General features: G+C 42.1%; 1 protein-coding gene across 6 annotated transcripts in view; it reads left to right on the top strand.

Annotated features, from left to right (window-relative positions):
* The window catches only part of SYTL3 (synaptotagmin like 3), a 93,883-nt gene that overhangs the window by 7,819 nt on the left and 70,103 nt on the right, over positions 1 to 15,961 (top strand). Inside the window, exon 1 of one of the 6 annotated variants that reach the window (XM_075597768.1) lies at positions 2,919 to 3,189. The exons of 1 other annotated variant lie outside the window; for it this stretch is intronic. The gene's annotated coding sequence lies outside the window, so the exon portion shown is untranslated. Of the gene's footprint in view, positions 1 to 2,918; positions 3,190 to 3,211; positions 3,344 to 15,961 lie in introns of those variants that run through there. 4 more of the 6 variants (XM_075597764.1, XM_075597767.1, XM_075597769.1 and 1 more) reach the window with 4 other exon arrangements.

Below are 15,961 nucleotides of genomic sequence, written 5' to 3'. Positions count from 1 at the left end.
TCATATAACATAACGACGCATAATCAATACGCATAAAAAAACATTAAAACACAAGGTGTGGGTGATAACAGGAGACTAAATGCTATATTAGTATCATATATAGTTCATAAAGTGAACCCTCCTGGTAAGCTCAGAATCGGAGAGGGGAGTAGAGTTGGAGTAGATATAAATATACATATATATATAAATATACACAGGTATAGGATGAATGCTAATATTCTATTGCAATTGATAACCTGTCTGATAACCTACTCCCTAAGTGAATAAAGGGTGTAACCGTATATCATGTGTTGAACCGCAATGTATACACAGCGCAATAACGGACAGTGTGTTCGTAGTCAGAGTGTCATCACCAACATGGTAGTATAATCTCTCTCACCAATATTTAAATCACAGTATTCACAGTGCGCCACAGTGTATTATGAGCAGTATCAAAACACTTGAATTGTAGTCGCCGGTGCAGTAGCACAATATCCACTACCAACTCAGTGCACTCCCTCAATCTCCCCTTCTCCCCGTTACTGGAGCAATCTCACCCGTGTCCTCCGACGTCAACGTGATGACGTCATCCCTATCAGTTGTATTTATATGCAACAAGATATCCTGAGGCGTTCCCCCTGAGGACAGCAACGGTGAAGCAAGTAGCCAACAAATTGTTGGAGCTGTTCTCACGGGTTTGACTTCCCCAGGTTATGTTGACCGACCAAGGTACAAATGTTATGGCTAAACTGATGCAGGATGTCTTGAAATTTCTAGAAGTCAAATCTGTTCAGACATCGGTCTACCATACACAGACTGACGGATTGGTGGACAGATTTAACCGAACTCTAAAAGGTATGCTGAGAAAATTTGTAGATTCAGAGAAGAGAGCCTTGGATGAACTTCTCCTTTTTCTGCTGTTTGTAGTGCGGGAACTTCACCAGGCCTCCACGGGATTCTCTCCATTTGACCTACTGTATGGCCGCCAAACCCGGGGTATACTAGACCTCCTAAAGGAGTCCTGGGAGGGACAGCGGTCCCCTTCTAAGAATACCCTGCAATATGTATTGGACCTTAGGAAGCGCCTAGATGTGGTCGGCCATTTTGCTAGGGAGAATCTTTGATCAGCCCAGAACAGTCAGAAGAGACATTACAATCAAAATGCTTGTATGAGAGTGTTTCACCCGGGAGACCAGGTGATGTTGTTGTTGTTTCCCAGTTGTGAGAGAAAACTCCTAGCCAAATGGCAGGGCCCATTTGAAGTACTCCGCCGCACAGGTGATGTGGATTACGAGATCGCTCAACCAGGGTCCAGGAAGGGTAAACAAATTTACCATGTGAACTTGCTGAAACCCCGGAAGGTGCAGCGGTCTCTATTCATCCACCCGGTGGAGGAGGAAACAGACCTCGGTCCTCAGCCCCCTGGGAGAACATCTGTGGTGACGAGAAAATCCCAGTGGGTAGGCAATTGTCCTCTGAACAAAAAGGGGACATGTTAGAAATAATTACACAATTCAATTATGTTTTTTCTGATTTACCAGGGCAAACTAATTTAGTTTCACATGTGATAGAGACAGCACCTGGGGTAAAAGTACGTTCTCATCCTTACAGGTTGCCTGAAAGTCGTAAGGCCCTGGTAGAGAAGGAGGTACAAGAAATGTTACACTTAGGTGTGATTGAGGAATCATGCAGCGAGTGGTGTAGTCCACTAGTTATGGTCCCTAAACCCGATGGGAAGGTAAGATTTTGTGTGGACCTCCGAAAGGTCAATGCAGCATCCAAATTTGACGTATATCCGATGCCAAGGGTGGACGAGTTAATTGACGCCCTTGGTAATGCGGAATATATATCCACGCTGGACTTAACAAAAGGATTCTGGCAAATACCTTTAGAGGAAAAGTCCAAGTGCAAAACAGCCTTTGCCACTCCCATGGGTTTATACCAGTTTGTGACAATGCCATTTGGACTGCATGGAGCCCCAGCCACATTTCAGAGACTCATGGATAAAGTGCTGAGACCTTATAGGGCTTATGCCGCAGCCTACCTAGATGACATTGTCATTTATAGTAAACACTGGCGGGCCCATCTAAATAGGCTGAAAGCGGTCCTCAAATCTCTAAGAGAGGCAGGGCTCACAGACAACCCTAAGAAATGTGCCTTAGGTAAGGCGGAAACCAAGTACTTAGGGTATGCAGTGGGAGGTGGAAAAGTAAGGCCACTAGCCGATAAGGTAGCTGCCCTGAAAGAAGTTCCGACCCACCGAACAAAAATGCAGGTACGCCCCCTGTTGGGTTTAGCAGGATACTATCCGATGTTCATCCCCAACTACTCGGAAGTTGCAGCCCCACTAACAGACCTCACAAAAAAGTGTGCCCCTACACAAGTGGTATGGTCAAGGGAGTGCCAAAGAGCTTTCGAGGAAGTAAAAAGGTGTGTATCAGAGGGTCCCGTCCTTTGAAGCCCAGACTTCGATAAGCCTTTTATCATTCAAACCGATGCATCAGAGATAGGGCTAGGGGCAGTGCTCTCACAACAGTTTGAGGGAGTGGAACATCCGATCCTTTTTCTGAGTAAAAGAAGGCAATATATATATTTTAATAGAATGCTTTATCTGTATGTAATAAAACAACACCGCCGTATCGTTTCACCTCAGTTACACATTTACCATCATTTCTTGGAAATAGCTCACCATGTACATTTTATTGAAAAGTGGCCTGGGGTTTGCAAAGCACATGTACAGATAACTATTCTTTAACAATATCTAGACATCATACTGCAGGGTGATTGCTTACTCAGTATGTACAGCTGTGGTTTGTGGTAACCTAGTTAGTTGATGTATCACTGTCTGTGACATTAAACTTACAAGGGGCAACAGACAGGGTGTCTTGCTCTTGTAGACTGCTTTTTATTCTACATTTAACTTTTTGAGACACTTTTTTTGTTCTTACGGATCTTCCCCCCATCTTCTCTGCAGCTCTTGGTGCTGCAAAAGTGCTGAGAAAGAAGAGTGTTTTTCTCTTGATAAGGCAATTCGGTGCATGCTGTGGCTGTATTACTACAGTACCAGTGCAGATAATGATGTCCCCCAGGGTCGTACAGGCTGAGCAGGAAGGAAAGGCGATGACGTACGTATTTCCACAGCTAGAGAAAAGTTCCCTCCTGCTGAATAGCTGAGTACTTATGATTTTTCAAAGCTCTGCAACTGAGAAGGTAGGAAATATGTCGCTGTTAATCCATTCTAATGAGAAATGTCAATGGAATGTATAGGCATTGAATAAATGAGCCACATTATAAATGGCTTATCTTTTCACGATGCACTGTGGGCGAGAAACACTGTGAAGTGAAAAAGGATCAAGAAGTAGAGGTAATTCTGTACTGACATGTTTGCATACCTGCTTAAATGTACAAAGCATGATTGTACACTACTGTATGTAGCTTTGTTTATAACATGAGATCTAGATCTTAAACACACCATTGATTGTACTGGAATGACGTGCTGTGAAATGCGGTGCAAGTTTTACCATAGATCATTATAGAAAACCTCTAGATTGCAACAACTAGCACTCTTTCTCTTTTACTGCTTGCATGCTCAGTAATGTTCTAGTTAACTTTTCTATCTCGCATTAGGTAAGGGAAATGTGTGGGGATCATGAGATACAGACCCTCTTAGATAACCATCATCTTAAGTAACGGGGAAGGGTCTATTTGGTCATGCAACACTATTTTTCATTCTTTGCATTGTAATCCATAGGACATTATTAGGGTTGACATCCCCTTTTTTCCAGGCAACACAGATAGCAGGAATTATATTATTCCTGACATGGATGGACCAATAAAGTGTTCTGAGTGTCATAGATATGTTCCTTAATTTATTTTTTCATGTCTATATTAAAGGGATGTAAAGAAACAATTGGCCCTCACATTAATGAATCACTTAAGATGACATCCAAGAGTACTTTTCTAAATTCCCTACATGGTATAATAGTAGTTAGAGATTGAATATGTGGGAAAAAATGTGCCATATGAAGGCTACAGTAGCTCACCTGCACACTTGACTTCAGAACAACACAACATTTTTGTTTGGAAATTGCAAAGTGTTTTAAAGCTGCAGTTCAGTCAATATTCTGCATGTGTGTTTTTTTTTAATAAATCAGTTCTGTAGTAAGAAAAAATACTTTTATCATTTTCTGTTTTTAAAAAAACAACTTTGAAAGACCAATTTTCTTGTATTCTATTTTAACAGCCATTTGCTAAGGCACTGCCCCTTCATGTCCTGTCACAAGCCCTGGCACACCCCTTTGTCAGCCCTGCCCTCCCTCTAGCACATGTCAGTGCAGGAGTGCTCATGAATATTCATGAGCTTCAACTGAGTGACAGAAGCAGAAGAAAAACATATCCCTTCTCTAATGATGTCACCAAATTTTGCCGATCAATACATGGAGAACGAATTCACTGGCAGCTATACAGTTCTTTAGGTAATTAGAGATTGCCCACATGAAACTATTGAAGTAAAAAAATTAAAAAAAAAAAAAAAAGACTGAACTGCAGCTTTAAAGCAGCAACCCATTTTTTTCCATATTTAAATTTATTTGAAGAGATCTCTTATTGACCTTTCTGATGCTATTAAAATCTGCCTCTCTGTTCAGGAGATCTAAGCGTTTTAAGCTGGATGTGTCCCAGAGGTCAAAATGAAGCTCTCCCTACAGCCCAGTATGGGCTAATGGTTACCATGATAACTTCAGATGCTAGCGATTAGGAAAATCAACATTTGTAACACTAAAATGTGTTTTTTGTAAAGAGCAAATCATGCAAGCAGGATACGAATATTATATGAGTTAACCCATATAGGCTTTTAGAGAGGAGTGCTGCTTTAAATCACTGAAATATATACCTAACCGATAATAGAAAAAAAGTTTGAGCTGGAAGGGTGTTTTTAATGTTCTACTAAGCATGAACATGTTTAATATAACAGTTTATTGGTCACTGTAAGAAAAATAACACCTCCCTTTTCCTTAATACATAATTAATCTGTTTACCTATAAATTCGGTTGTGGTCGCTTTGTTAGTTCATTTGCTCCTATGAAAATACAAATTCCTTTTTAAAACGCAGTAGACACTTTTTTTATTTGAATGAATAGAATCATTTTGATGAGAAGCTTTCAAGGGTAATTCCCTCTTCTTAATGTCAAGCACTTAGAAATCTATCAGCTCTAAAGCAGAGGAGATTAGCTTCATCGAGTCTCATTCCAACACATCATTTCTCCAATTAAATCAGTAGCTTATGTTATGAGTTGCAATATAAAGCAATACTAAGGGCTGGATCCACAAAGCTCAGTTATATTAGGGCTCATACTGGGAGCTCATAATGTGACATTACCTAAAACAGGAATAAACGTTATGTTCCCTGAGTTAACATAGTAAAATAGCTAATTACAGGCAAAAGCAACATCCGAAACTACATCTCATTGGGACAGGCTGAAAAATCACATTATTGCATATCTTCCAATAACGGGGCGTTAATTATGTCGAAGCGTAACAATGATCCAGACCCCAAAGTAGGGCTTTTGCTGCAGTGGAGAGAAAGGAGAGGGAAATAATGCCAGGAAATAACGCTATGTTATTTAAAGATTGGTTAACTGTGGAATTACACCCATTCAGACATTGCAAACGCCCTGTTTCAGCGTCTGGTTAGGAAAAAGTATAGGTGTGCGAACCAGTCCATATCGGTTTCCTGTTTTTTTTAGACTAAATCCGTCCTCCCCCATACCAAAATCCATCTGCGGATTGTGTACTAAAAAGTCTGAGCAGATTCGTCTGAATCCGCCATTGGATACAATTATTGTGGATTTTTAATAATGCACACTGAGATTCCACATTGAATGCGAAATCCGCACTGCGGATTGTTAAATCTGAGTGTGCATTTTTAACAATTCGACCACGGATTATTAATCCGACTTGTGGAAATCTTGTGGAAATCTGAAAAGGGCAGATCGCCCTTTTTGAGACTGATCCACAGATATCCACGGACCAAAGGAACTGGCCGATCCAAGGCGGATGCAAATGCGCCCCCCCAAAATATTGCCCATCTCCAGAAGTAACGCTACGTTTAGGTTATAACTTAAAATATTTAACGTTAAGTCTCTTGACCTTAATAAACCCTGGTGGATAAACAATGTTATGATAATGCCTCATGCATAGCATTTGCATCTCAATATCACTAATGCCTGTTCTAGTTAACACTATGTTCTTTACAAGATAAAACATGGCTTAACATTATGTTATTGTCCTTTGAAGATACACCGTTAGTTACAACTGGTTTTGGTTTGCCCATCCCCCATCCCCCTTTCTTTTTTTAGTGGGGCTACGGATCCTTGGAGCTGAAACACACTATTTTGAGCTCCTGGGATCCTCTTGTTCCTGAGATACTTACCACTGAAGGTAGCGCTAATACCATCCCCTCCTGGGGAAACAGAATGGAGGTTTAAATCTCCCACATCATGTGGAGCCAAGAGGAAGCCACTTCCTATAGGCTTGTGTGATGCAGGGGATTTAAATACAATGAAGCACCTTTCCTGTTAAGCATCTTGGGAACCAGGGATTCCCCAGACCTGAAATGAGTGTGGTTCAGCTCCAGGGACTACATGCTTCCAATCCAAGAGTAGGGAACTGCTCATTTAAGTCAGGTTATCGCCATGTTAAGTGCTTAACAGACCTTTGTGGGTTTGGTCCTTAGAGTTACTATAGTCTTCCAACTCCCAAAAGTTGTGTATGTATGTATGTGTATGTGGCCAGGTCTCCCCTATGGGCATCCACCTTTTATCATTGTCTCCCAACTACAAAATGTAAGCCAAAGTGATATAGAAATACTGATGAAGAAACTGCCATTGGAGCAGTTTTGTTGCAAAAATTTGAAGCTGGGAGGTTTTACAATATGTAGCCTACCTGGTCAGAGGGGCATCTCTGAACCGGACCATTTAACAGGCGAAGGTACAGTAGGCAATCTCTACTGGGATGGCTGTACGAGAATGTGTTCGGTAGGTGTTAAAGTGGAAAGGTGTTACAGGACACCAGACAAGTTTTTGGGCAAGGCAGCAAGTGGAGGAGGATTGAGTAATGGCACAATGGACTTTTAAAATACAAATAAAGTTGTTGACTAATACAACTTTCAAGAACCCTCCCCAAAAAAATCAGCTTGAACAATTAACACCAATTTCACCCAACAAGTGTCACTCGGCTTCGAACTTAATAAGGGCACTGTCTTTGAGGAGTCAGAAGGACTACCAAACTTGAGACCTGCTAAGGCTAGGACTAGATGATCCTCTTAATTGAGGCCTCTCTGCCTAAGGCCTAATGGTAATCTGGCGTTCTCCTGTCTGCCCGCTAATTAACCTGTCTCCAGGCCACATGCCCTTTCTAACTACTACACGTGTGCCATGTTAGATGATCTTCACCTTGTCACCTTCCTGGGTCTAACTGTCCTTATCTGATCTTCTTAGTCTAATGGTTCCAAACTCCAGTACTCAAGGAACACTAACAGTGCAGGTTTTAAGTATACTCCTGCTTAAGTACGGGTGGTTCAGTCAACGGGCCACATATGCTAATGAGAGGATATCTTTAAAACCTGCACTGCTAATGTACGTTGAGGACTGGAGTTGGACACCACTGTCTTAGTCCCTTCTGATCGCAGGAAAATCTAACTATTTAAACTCTGCCACTTTGTAACCACTCCCCTGTATAATTTTGACTATGGAAAGGGTGTGTGTCCAAAATTACAAAGTTAAACTATTGCTAACCACATAGAGGTTACAAATAGCTCTTAGTTCAATACAAAATAACCTAATTAAATTGGTTCCTTCATTTTGCCACAGTTAGCATTGAATATTAATATTGTATGTGTTTAATTTGTTTAACATTTGCTTTTGTATACCTCTGTTTTTCTTTTATGTGTGTTTCAACTATAATCTGTTTATACAGCACTTTCTACACAGTCCGGAAAGACATATGGAAGAGATAATTATGTCTGTGCTGTTTTGGAATTTTATCATCAATTACAGAGTTCCTGTTGTCGGCTCGTTATGCATAATTAAAGAACACACCATTGTAGGACGGCAACAGATCATGGTTTATTACTGAATAAAAATGTATTGCTTACACATTTTAACTTCATGAGTTTTAGCGGCTGGAAGTATCTGCAATTATACATGTTCTAATATGGATTTAATATAATACACATATTTCATACAACCTGCCTTCTTCCGTGTGATGTATCTATTGCGCTGATGCTCAAGGTGATTTATTTAAAAATGCAGTATTATAGCCAAAATAAAGTGTTCTTTTTTTTTACTTGGTACTGTGAAAAATAATGCATTTTTTACTGCGACCGATAAAAATATCAGGAACAGCAGCAAAATTAGCAAATACCACAAAGCCCCCTTAGGTAGCCAAGGGGGGTAGGTACTGTAGTGCAGTTTTAGTTAAATATTAATCCCATTTGGTGCAGTAATTAATGGTGCAGTAATTAATGTGTATTTATCAGTCAGTTAATTATGGCATTGTGAGTCATCTTAAAATATCACACCTGGTAATTTTACCGTAATGTTGATGACTTCGGTAATAAAATTGCTGTAAAAATCACTTGATATATATATATATATATATATATATATATATATATATATATATTTTTTTTAACGAGGTGTGATATTAACTGCATTTCAGCAGAGTCTGATGACTCTAGGCCAGTGATAGATAACTATCATTGCACAACCCTACTGGCCTGTTGGAGGTCTTGTGTTCTGGCACCTACAGTATCATAAGAGAAATTGTGTATCAAGACTCAGGTCTGAGGAACTCATTCGGGGGATACGCTGTGTGTGTGCCTCACATTTCTTCCTCACGACCCCTAGGTCACCAGTTTGTGATTTTTATTGCATCATTTTTACCCCACAAGGGAGACATAGGGGGAAAGTCTTGCCCCACTCCCTACCATATAGGGGTTGCTCTTGGTGTAATGGAGAGAGGTAGCCTCTTATGATACAACTGCGTTCTGGTGCCAAGGATTAAGAGCTAACTCTTCCCAGTTCGCGCAATGTGTTTATCTCTCCCCCCAAAATGTGTAATTTACTGAATGCAATGATAAATATATGGTACTGTTTACCTTCACGGTTATTTGTTAGTAAATTTTTAGGACCCTATTTAGTGTGGGGGGTAAAATAAGCTGTTTCTAGCAGCTTGGGGACCTGGATAGAACTTAGGTAAGTGGCTCCCTCACTGGGTGGGAGTGGAGGAGCTATGGAAAGGTCCTAGATCTGGAAACCCAACTTATAGCTCAAAAGAAAGATATGTTGCGCCAACCACTACTACCAATTAGATAAAGTGAATAGTGTAAATAAACTGAATAAGTAAGTAAATAAAATGTATAGCTGGCATGGTTCCACGCATGACTTTCTTAGTGACATTCAATGCCCATGTCTGCGGTGCCTCCCGAAGGGCCCTATGCCCGCTTGGCTAACCTCTCACAGGGTTGACTAGTATTTTCCTGGCTGTTGCAGGGTACATGCAACCACACACAAGGGTTCTCTTGATAAGGCTTATTTATTGAGCCTTAAAAACATACAGCACACAAAAACAAAATAGCTTCTCTTCAGCATACAAAAACAAAATAGCTTCTCTTCAGCAGACAAAAACAAAATAGCTTCTCTTCAGCATAGAAAACAAGGCAGATTCTCTTCAGCATGCAGGACACAGACAGTTAATCACACATGTACTTTGAAAACAGACCTTATAGCAGTAATCTCTTCAGTCTTTCAGTCCTGTCTCCTGATCAGCTAGCTTGCATGTGTGTACAGCCTGGGGGTTTTAAAACACCTTGATTATGCAGCTGGGGTCAGACTAATTAAGCTGCCCTTCTCAACTGAAACGTAACCTCGTCACTGCTGCACTGCAAGCCTACACATAGGTTTGCCAGGTATATGGCTGGTGACGTTCATTCACCGTGTCACATTCCTCCCCTGTTAGTGTGTGGCTGGGGCCACGCACGCCTGAAGCCCGAACATCCACCCCTTCTCTAGAAAAGAAGTCAGCATTTGCATTTTCTTTTCCAGGCCTGTGCTGGATCTCAAATGAGAAGGGTTGGAGGGCCATATACCACTTGGTCAATCTAGCATTGGAGTCGTTCATACTATTTAACCACTTCAATGGAGCATGGTCCGTCACCAGAGTAAAATGGACTCCTGCCAGGTAATGCCTCAAAGCCTCGATTGCCCACTTTACTGCGAGGCACTCCTTCTCAATCACTGAGTAGTTTTTTCCCTCGGGAACAATTTCCTACTCAGAAAAAGGATTGGATGTTCCACTCCCTCAAACTGTTGTGACAACACTGCCCCGAGCCCTATCTCTGATGCATCGGTTTGCACTACAAAAGGCCTGTTGAAGTCTGGGCTTCTAAGGATGTGACCCTCTGATAGAAACCTTTTTATGTCCTCAAAGGCTCTCTGACACTCCCTTGACAATACCACTTGTGTAGGGGCACAATTTTTTGTGAGGTCCGTTAATAGGGCTGCAACTTCCAAGTAGTTGGGGATGAACCGCCGATAGTACCCTGCTAAACCCAGCAGAGAGCGTACCTGCGTTTTTGTTTGGGGGGTCGGAACTTCTTTCAGGGCAACTACCTTGTCGGCTAGTGGCCTTACTTTTCCACCTCCCACTGCATACCCTAAGTACCTAAGGCACATTTCTTAGGATTGGCTTTGAGCCCTGCCTCTCTTAGAGATTTGAGGACCGCTTTCAGCCTATTTAGATGGGCCCGGCAGTGTTTACTATAAATGACAATGTCATCTAGGTAGGCTGCGGCATAAGCCCTATGGGGTCCCAGCACTTTATCCATGCGTCTCTGAAATGTGGCTGGGGCTCCATGTAGTCCAAATGGCATTGTCACAAACTGGTATAAACCCATGGGAGTGGCAAAGGCTGTTTTGCACTTGGACTTTTCCTCTAAAGGTATTTGCCAGTATCCTTTTGTTAAGTCCAGCGTGGATATATATTCCGTATTATCAAAAGCGTCAATTAACTCGTCCACCCTTGGCATCGGACATGCGTCAAACTTGGATACCGCATTGACCTTTCGGAGGTCCACACAAAATCTTACCTTCCCATCGGGTTTAGGGACCATAACTAGTGGACTACACCACTCACTGCATGATTCCTCAATCACTCCTAAGTGTAACATTTCTTGTACCTCCTTCTCTACCAGGGCCCTACGACTTTCAGGCAACCTACAAGGATGGGAACGTACTTTTACCCCAGGTGCTGTCTCGATCACATGTGAAATTAAATTAGTTTGCCCTGGCAAATCAGAAAAAACATAATGGAATTGTGTAATTATTTCTAACAAGTCCCCTTTTTGTTCAGAGGACAACTGTCTACCCATTGGGATTTTATCGTCACCCACGATGTTCACCCGTGGGGGCTGAGGGCCCAAATCCATTTCCTCCTCCACCGGGTGGATGAATAGAGACCGCTGCACCTTCCGGGGTTTCAGCAAGTTCACATGTTAAATTTGTTTACCCTTCCTGGACCCTGGTTGAGCAATCTCGTAATCCACATCACTCGTGCGGTGGAGTACTTCGAATGGGCCCTGCCATTTGGCTAGGAGTTTGCTCTCACAACTGCGTAACAACATCACCTGATCTCCCGGGTGAAACACTCTCATACAAGCATTTTGATTGTAATGTCTCTCCTGACTGTCCTGGGCTGATCAAAGATTCTCCCTAGCAAAATGCCCGACCACATCTAGGTGCTTCCTAAGGTCCAATACATATTGCAGGGTATTCTTAAAAGGGGACTCCTTTAGGAGGTCTAGGATACCCCGGGGTTGGCGGCCATACAGCAGTTCAAATGGAGAGAATCCCGTGGAGGCCTGGGGAACTTCCCGCACTGGAAACAGCAGTCTACAAATCTACAAATTTTCTCAGCATCCCTTTTAGAGTTCGGTTAAATCTTTCCACCAATCCGTCAGTCTGTGGATGATAGACCGATGTCCGAACAGACTTGACCTCTAGTAATTTCAATACATCCTGCATCAGTTTAGCCATAAAATTTGTACCTTGGTCTGTCAACATAACCTGGGGAAGTCCAACCCATGAGAACAGCTCCAACAACTTGTTGGCTATTTGCTTCGCCGTTGCTGTTCTCAGGGGGAATGCCTCAGGATATCTTGTTGCATAGTCAACTATTACAAGAATAAACCTGTGTCCTTTCGCAGAAGGTTATAGAGGTCCTACCAAGTCTACACCAATCCTCTCAAAGGGAACTGACACCAAGGGTAGAGGAACCAAAGGGGCTGGTTTTTGTCCCTTCGAACTAGTTAGCTGGCACTCCGGACATGCCGCACAAAACAAAAAAGGAAAGGCATCACATGGTATGTCCACCAATCCGATTGGTTGGTGTACCATGTGATGGCTTCCATTTTTTTTGTTGCTGAAGTGACATCATCTTAAAGGGTGAGAAGCATATCCTACCTGATTGGCTGGCTTCCCTCCCTTTAAGACGATGTTCCATCATTAAAAAAAACAATGGAAGCCATCACAGTATATCCACCATTTGGATTGGAGGGTGTACCATTTGCCAGTCAAATGTAATGTCACAGGCTTTATATAAGGCCTATCACATCTCATTTGAACCCAAGAAGCTGTCGGATCAACATATTCTGTCCTGGATCTATTGGATTATAAAGAAGAGAAGAAAGAAGAAAAGGAGTAAGATAAGAAGAAAAGAAAGGAAAGAATAAAGAACTGATGACTCGTCCACAATCAACTGAGGATCATGGACTTCTTTGCATCTTGCTGATGAAGATCATTGTGTTGTGGGGCAAGAGTTGGTGCTGCAGTTGGATGAGGAGGTGAATGTTAATCCCGGCAAAGGTAAGAAACACATTGATTGGATTTTATTTAATTGGGTATTTTTTTTAGGCTGCCCATGGACTAGCCATGTGTTTATCTTTGCTCTTTTAAGGGCATAGATAAACACATTGACAATCAATGCATTTTGACAATTTTTTGTTTTTATTTCATTGTAATGTATTGTATTTATTTTAATGGTGTTTTGTTTAGGTTGCCCATTCACTGCCATTGTGACAATCCATGCCCATATTGTGGGCATGGTTTACCACAGTCAAATAAGAACACTGCAGCAATATGTAACCAACGTTGTGTACTAATATTAGTATAAATCACACAGCGGATAGGAGAAACAATAGGGGAGGGAGGAAAACGGAAAGGAAAGGGAAGACAAGGGAAATCGAGGAGGGGGTGGGGGAAAAAAATAGGGGAATAAGGGGTGCAACATTTTGGGGGTGTGCCCATTCCCAGAGGCCACACTGACCAGAGGTACTTCCTCCCACTCTACGCATTTCGCCCAATCAAATCACGGCTTCATCAGGAGTGTCCGACACTCCTGATGAAGCCGTGATTTGATTGGGCGAAACACGGTGGGAGGATCCCTCTATCTTGGAGCAAGAACACTATACCGAGCAAGTAGGAAACGAGCTGCCTGCTGCAAACACACCACAGAAGCCGGAAGGGTGACGTCATCCACCTGGGGACGTGAGGATGCGAGGTCGGCAAAGAACAGCAACTGGCTGAGGACTGACCCCAGAGAGTCTATCTGTGAAGGAGCGAACGTCCAATGGAGGCTGGGTGGTGAGCGGTTGTGATGCATTGTGTCTCCACCACACTCGTTAGTTTATGTGCCCTTTTATTATTGCATTTTTGTAAGTGCATTTTTATACTTTTTCATTTAAACAATTTTATACTCACTGATCTGTGCTATGGAGCTATTTGTCTCTTACTGTTCAGGTACATCTCTCCTGACTTTGCTCGAAGATCCCACAGCCTTTCCAGTTTTTCCTGCGACACAGACCACAGATCACCACAGCCCATTGCTATATGCCTGAAAACACTTGCATCTTGTGAGTAGGCTGAATATAGAGTCAAGATAAAGACCTGATATTTTTACTTCATTGCAATAAATCTACACTTAGATTTTTGCTTTGTGTTGTTGTTTCTCATTCTACACATTCTCCCCCAGGATTGTGAGAATACCTTTCCTACTTTCTGGGACCAGTCAAGACAGGCCCCACCAGAGGGTTTGAGCAGGCAGTTCTCAACCTTATATTTGTATCCACATAAGTCACTTCATAATCACTTTATTATATTTTTGTATGTAACAGATTTATTTATTCATTCACTTTAAAAATAGTGACCACTCTTTGTTGCTTTGTGCCTTATTTGTTCACCTTCACTTGTACACTGCCGAGATAGGGATGCCATGGTGTAACGTCCTCGGGATTCCCTGAATAATGCTGCTGTGCTTACGTTATCTGTGGGCGGATGCAGTCCCAGCAGTAGGTGATTGGATAATCAGCCACCATGTGACGTTGTGCACCGCGAAACCTGGAAGCGTTTGTGATTGGTTGCCAGGATGTATCACAATATTCCATCAGCGCCTGCGCAACAACCCAGCATAGTATGCTGAGAGCATCCACATTGCCATGGAGACACCATGACGTCTGTCTAATGAAGGGACAGAGTCGCAGGTGTTCAGATGTGGATATCCTCCCTCTGAACGCTGTCCCTCCAGATCACTCACATAATGGATATGTATGAGATGAGATAAAAGAAAAGATATGAACAGTTAAAACACACATCAAAACCAAATAAAAGCTACCTAGAAAACAACTCACCCAGATAGCAAGTAATATATGGGGAAAATAAATTGCATAACCCCGTAATATAAAAAAACTGGCCATTGGAGAGTGTGATGAAACAAATACTCTACTAGTAGAGATATTGTGGTACTAATAGAGAGCTCACACCAGCCATCAAGGACAAATTCAGACACACGGGGTAATAACTCCATGGGACCACATATTCCACATAGTAACCCCCCAGAAAAAAATGGGGGGGGGATAGAGGTGGGTCGAGATATGATCCGGGAAGGACTGATCACAACACAAGCTAATCAGGGTAACCCGACTTGAAGAGGATCACATACTTCAGGCTGTGGGCAACAATGTCAACTCGGTAGGCGTTGAGGTGTGTGGAATAAGAAAGGCAAAATCATCACACAAGTGTATAGGGTATATGCCTTCTCTCAAGGCCAGGACCTTATGACCAGGGAAATAAAGCGGATTGCATTCTTGCCAGCAAATTGTGAGGGATCCAGTCAAGAACTCAGAGAAATGCAATCAAGTTGAAAATTTGTAAAATCACATACAATGCCCCCTTGATTATGAAGAAGTTTCACAGTTTTTGTTCTAACCTGTATAATTGAAAAGATCACTCCCAGCATAAAGAAGCCTTAAATGTTAAAATTGATACATTCTTAGATACCTGCAAACTACCCAAATTGACAAACTAAATGCCAAAATAACAATTTTGGAAATGCTAATTATTATTCTGGCCAAACCTATTGAAAATATAAATCCCGCCAGCAGAAAATTGATCTCCAACATTCTAGCTGCCTCAAGATGTTCGATCTCGGCCATGTGGAAAAACCATTTGACCCCAAGGGCTGAGGTAGTGCAGAGACTGGATGAAGTAATGAGGATGGAGAGGCTTACAGCTTAACTGAAACATTGAATTAAAGCCTTCCATAAAATCTGCGATCCCTGATTAATGTATAACTCCTCCAAATGACCCCACAAGTCTAGGGTAGGGTCCCCTGGGTCTGCTCAGCATCAGGTCTGTGCTCTTTTTCAAGTAAGCTGGTCAATGATTCTTGTTTGGGTCTGTAATAACTGTGTATATTTAGCCTAGCCTCCGGCCACTACTTCTTTTCCTGGGCCCTACCAGTGTAAGACCTGTTAGGTGCAGACAGTGGATGGGATAATTCCTTCTTAAAGGCGCTGTGTGCTTTTGCAGCCTTGGATTCATTTGATGTATCCAAAGGCGGGCCTTATCAACAACCAAAGAGTGCCAGACTG

This window comes from Ascaphus truei, chromosome 4, assembly GCF_040206685.1.
Source record: "Ascaphus truei isolate aAscTru1 chromosome 4, aAscTru1.hap1, whole genome shotgun sequence".
NCBI classification, from domain to species: domain Eukaryota; kingdom Metazoa; phylum Chordata; class Amphibia; order Anura; family Ascaphidae; genus Ascaphus; species Ascaphus truei.
The sequence above is the reverse complement of the archived record's forward strand: the minus strand, read 5'-3'. Positions and strand labels throughout refer to the sequence as shown.